This window comes from Phalangium opilio, unplaced genomic scaffold (assembly GCF_054372755.1).
Source record: "Phalangium opilio isolate 3A_F unplaced genomic scaffold, DU_Popi_V2 ptg000021l_1, whole genome shotgun sequence".
Lineage (NCBI taxonomy): Eukaryota > Metazoa > Arthropoda > Arachnida > Opiliones > Phalangiidae > Phalangium > Phalangium opilio.
The window spans coordinates 2,670,118-2,675,781 of record NW_028324153.1 but is presented as its reverse complement, the minus strand read 5'-3'; the positions used below and the strand labels follow the sequence as shown (position 1 = coordinate 2,675,781).

Sequence of the window (5,664 nt, the reverse complement as noted above, 5' to 3'; positions counted from 1 at the left end):
TGCATGAGAGCTAGACAATTCAAACGAATCATTGTTCCAATTATCAATTTCAATTTCATCGATTGCAATTTGTGATTCTTGAAATATATTTGAAACAAAGTATTCGTCTTTTGCCTTAGATACAGTATTGGCGATTTTTTGCAGACTATGCGAAAAATATTTACCCAAATCCGGAAAGAAAAGGTTAACCGCTAGACTTCTCTGGTTTATTAAACAAGCCTAACTTCAGTTTAGCTAAAATCGGTTTAAAAATCTTTTCCGTGTGAAACACTAACCATAGTTTATGAATCAAACTTTAGCTTATTAAGTCTTTTTTTTATGCCTCGTGTGAAGAGGGTATAAGTAAAATGTTTGAGATTCTTGGCTATTAAATGTATTTTAACGTCGTTTTATTGATGAGATTAAGAAATTGAACGCCATTAAACGTATGTAAATGTTGTTTTATTGACAAGATTATTTTTGTTTCCAAACTGTCGTAATTAGTCACTTTGAATGGTTGAGTAATTTAAATCAAATGCTGTAAACGTTTGTAGCTAATAATTTGAACGATTAAGAGTTAATTACCTCGTCTCGTTTCATTAATGTTACGCTGATTGCTAGGAAATGAGCCGAAACGAAACGCGTAGTTTCAATACGATAAGTTGCGTAAATTCGTGTAAGGAGACTGTCTAATTAGGTAAATCGTGGCCGTCAAGACGTAGTTAATAGTTCCCGAAATGTATGATCTCTTTTATTTCGAGTAATTATGAAAATATCTACATTTTTTAGTTGGCTGGAAAACGGATAAAACCCATCGGGAAGAGCGTGATACCCATTTCTAGGACATTTTTCGCATCTTTAACCTTCCTGTAGCCAACCAGGGTTCGTATCAATTAGTAATCCTACAAAATGAATAATTTTCAAGTTTAAAATCTTATTTAAATTACCATTTTGCTAAGCCTCGGTTTCGAACTTGGAATTAGGACTGGAGTGGGGTAGCAGACGACAAAACAAACGGTCATTAAGCCAAGCCAGAGCGCAGGCGCCAAGCGACTGGCCAATGAGCGTCTATGGTGGCTTTTTCAAACAGTCTGGGAAATAGCACACTTCCTCTGGTCCAAAACCAGTTTATAAGTTGCTTGGACTAGTTTTTTAATTCAAAAAGTGGGGTTTACTGGTCCTCGGGACAATCATAAAAGGTCACAATTTTACGGCCCTGGGGAAGTATTGTATTACATTGAAATCAACTTGTAGGAGATTTTATTTCCTGGTCCATTTCCTGAAGAAGTATTCATATTGATATTTTCATTTTAAAAAATAAAATCATTTTTTTCCAAAAATATGGTCACTTTTATCCATGAATATGTAAATTTAATTTTTAAAATTTCCACATTAAATTCTAAAGTTTTTTGGATTTTTAGTGAGAAAATATTTAACAGGTTTTTATGGAATCCTTTGATATCCAACCATATACTCTATCATTTTGGCATATATTGCTGTTACAATCATTTTATCAATTTCTGTATTCCGGTATACAGTGTTGCCTAAACATAGCGCAGAAAAATGTCCCATAAAATTTGTATCCATGGCATCCAAACTCGAAATCGAACCTCTAATTACTCTTGCAGATGCTTGGTGAAATTCGCGAAGTCCGTCCTGTGATATGTACAACAAATCACTTTTTTAAATTTCTATCTTTTATGTAAAAAAATATTTTCCTCGAATAATTTTTACTTTTATTAAATTTTTAAAATTTATTTAAAAAATGTTTTTCAGTTCAATTTTCCTTAATTTAATATTAAGAATTTTTGCAAAAAAAATTTTTCACAGGAACGGGAACATGAACTTTATATTCATCACTATTAGGAATCATACTATTTACATATACATTATTAGTTTTGTACAGTTTTTTTAAATTTGATATTAAAAAATTTTGTACGCTTTCGGTTTTTACATAAAAAGGAACTTCAGTTTTATCACTTTTATATTTTATTTAAGTTTTATTTTTTATTTAAAAAGTGTTATTAGAAAATCCTAATTGTTTTTATATTTTTAGAGAATCATTAATAAAAAATATTTTCAATCTTATGAAAAAATCTTTTTAGAAATATATTTTTTAAACTTATTAAATCTTTTATAATATTTTTTTAAATGAAATCTTTTTCTTTATTTTAAGGTTTAAATTTGAGCAAAAGATTCATACTATTTACATAGACATTGTTCGGTCAATGTTGTCCCCTGAAAGTCTTCTAAATATTATTATTTTTGCTTTCATATCTTGAAACACGAATTAAATTTTTCAAAATAGTTTTTCAACATATTCATAAAGATTTTCTTTAAATTTTTTGGCTTGTGGCTCTCCATCATCGTCTTCCTCGTTTGGAATAGTTTTAAAACTACCCACATAATCCAAATCGCAAACTGGAAATTTACGTTATCCTTTTATAAAATTATATATTGAAGTGACGGCCAAGTTATTAGACTTACTACCGGCTTCATTCATTGCTTCAAAAATATAACCGCCCTCCGTCAATATTTCTTCAGAGTTTTCTGCTAAAGAAGAAATTTTATTTATGAATGAAAAGTTATAGTATAATTTTAACTCCAACCTTCATTGGTGGACGCGTTGATGTTATCATGTACTTCTGACGTTGATTCTCCTAATTTGTTGATCAAAAAATGAAATATTATTAATAATAAATAAACGTAACACAATCATTTATCATGTATTACCTTGATAATTAGTTGTTTGCCAATTTTCGGAAGTCTCTTAATTTGTGTAGGAAATAATGAAATTTTTTGAATAATAAATTTAAAAAACTTTGAAGTTTTATTACAATAGTAACACAATCGATTATCAGTTATTACCTTCATTAGTTTTTTCAAATTTTCGTTAGACTCTTAATTTGTGGAGGAAATAATGAAAAATTAAAAATTTTGAAGTTTTAGTATTAGTAACACAATCATTTATCAGTTATTACCTTCATCATTAGTTGTTCTCAAATTTTCGCCTATCTCATCTGTCCTCAAGTCTTGAATATTCTTCTCTGAAAATTTTTAATTATTTGTAACTTTAAAGTTATAGTGTAGGTTTTACGCTACTATTTACTATATATCACCTTGAACGTTAGTTGTGTTTAAAATGTCTTCATTTTCTCTCCTTGATTCCCCTAATTGGACCACCAAAAATTTAAATATTAATAACTAATTAATTAATAATTTTAAAGCTGTAGTATAATCGTAAAGCATTCATTATATATAACCTCGACCACTCGTTGGTGTTAAATTTTCGTTTGTCTGTGACATTGATTTTCCTACATTGTCCATTGAAAAAATAATTTCTTTATTAACTTTTAAGTAATCCTAACTAAACCATTTTTTTAAAGTATTTTTTACCTTGAACGTTCGTGGCGTGTCCATCATTATTATCGACCAATGTGTCTACAATAGCATTAAAAAATATTATCGAATTTATAGTTGTAGTATAATGGTAACGTAACCAGTTTTATAGATTATCGTCAGCGTTTTCAACTTCCTTTGTACTTGACTCAAGATATACCTTGGCTGTAAAATAAGTGATTGTTAACAAAATTTTTAAAGTTTACGTTTAAAAGTTTGAAAATGAAGAGCCTGTATACAATTATCTTAAAGTGATTCGGATAGTCATAGATTAAAAAATAGGTTTTTAAATGGTGTTCATGTCTTACCGTACATTAATTCTTTTATTCTTTTTAATGTGTCCGCAAAAGTGTTTCATTTTAATTCTTCTTGAAGTTGTGATAATATTGGTAATGATTCAAATAAATCCGACACTCTGTCACTAAAATTCTGTGGGAATTTTTCCCTTAACGTCTCCGCTACGAAGTCATTGTCTTTTTTTTTTTTGTTTAATGACTGATTTCAAATTTTCAATTTCTTAATTCATTTTTATGAGGCCTAGCTCCACTTGCTCCATTTCTTCTTTCAGTGTTATTTTATGTTTTTCCATTTTCTACAGGGTAATAATAACCAGGAACGATTTATAACAAACATTGATAATGTTGTATTTTTATCCGACATTTAGTTATTTATTTGCAGGCCCATTTTTAGAAATATTAAGAATTAATTGGAATTTTTTTTCTTTAACATGTAATTTTTTTTCTTCTAAATCCAACAAGCCTTCACGAAGGTTGTGTTCCGTTGCTTCTTTCGTTTGTTTTTGTGCCACTTCTTCGACTGGCGTATCTGAAGCGTAAAAATAATTAAAACCAACTTGCCGATAGTTAATGCCTGTGTTATTGTTAAAAAAACTAAATAGGTCATGTGCGCTTATATATAGTTTTCATACATAGAGGCCAGGTTATTTGTAGCTTAGTAAACGCCAAGTAGTAGCCCGGCCTCCTCGCGTAAATTGTACGAATCCTTTAAGTCTGAGATTTGTTGTTCCAGGCTTTATTTTACAAAAACTTTGTTGTATACGTAATTTTTCGTAAGTTAACATCATGAATTAATTGATCAACCCCCTCCGATCTCATTGACGTTTGCACGAAAATCGTTTTACATGACACAAAATTTATCTTACCTTCATTCAAACAGTCCAAAGAAGGATCATCTTCGTTTCCAACGTATGGGTAGCTCTCCAATAGCTCTTGAGGCAGGCAAATTTTTTTTTCCAAATTGGAAATAGTTCAATTATATTTTTGTAGGCTTCTACGATTTCTGGTTTTAGCTGTTCCACTAGCGATGTCGTATAGCCATACTTTGCGACTTCACATCCAAAATAAAAACGTTTAAATGAAACTAAGCGAATTAGTCTATGGAAATCAGCTTCGTCTAAAATATTTCAAAGTGGCCCTTACACACTAGTTTTACTATTAGTGAAGTCACTAAATCAGCGAATGTGCTCTCTCCTTTCTTGTTTAATCTTTTTCCCATACATTGAGCGAAACGTTTCGAAGATTTATTAATGCTCGAACAAAGCTTTGTTCGCCTAAATGTTTATTAAGAATAAATTTAATTTAACATATCCTGTTCTAACAAAAGGTGTACTTGTATCGATAAATTTAGGTTTAAAGTTTATCGAATTTAAACGCAAATTTTTCTATTATATTTTTACATTCGCGTCACCGTTATGGATTTATTATTTTGAGATTTTTTGTTCAAATTATTCCTAAAATGATGCCAATGATATCAATTTTATACGTTTTCAACTGCGCGTTTTCAATATAAAATCTTTGAAGAACTGGACGATCAAAATAATGTCGCGCCAAGTCCGTCGTAGATTAAATGTATACCGCGCTAACTTATTAAGTTCATTTTCAGCTTCATGTTAAATATAAGGCGTCATTAGAAAAACCTTAAAATTTCATCTCCAAAACGGTTTGACGTTTCGGCAAATTATTTTATTACGCAATTTAATTTCCCCCGTCATTTTGAGTAATTTAATAATTTTTTAAAATTACGTAAACCTACATATTATTAGCATTTGTAAAGTACGAGGTTCATTAAATATGATTTTCCCTTCTAACATAGGTAACTCCCAATCTCTCATAAAAAAATTTCCTCCGGCTCATCAGTTATCAATGTATGACTTAGATGCTATAAATGGTTTTTCTTTCTTACGTTTCTTTGGGGTAACTTTCGTACACAATTTTGTACCACGAATACATTTTTTTGGTTTTCTCCTTGCACATGTTGGGAATTTCC

The 5,664-nt window shown here is 29.9% G+C and overlaps 1 long non-coding RNA gene across 1 annotated transcript; it reads left to right on the top strand.

The window, feature by feature from the left end:
* The first annotated feature begins 531 nt into the window (after positions 1–531).
* LOC149696458 (uncharacterized) lies at positions 532–1,289 on the top strand. The gene is made up of 3 exons (XR_016382415.1): positions 532–676; positions 769–861; positions 939–1,289. It is a non-coding gene; the product is annotated as an uncharacterized LOC149696458 (long non-coding RNA).
* The last annotated feature ends 4,375 nt before the right edge of the window (positions 1,290–5,664 follow it).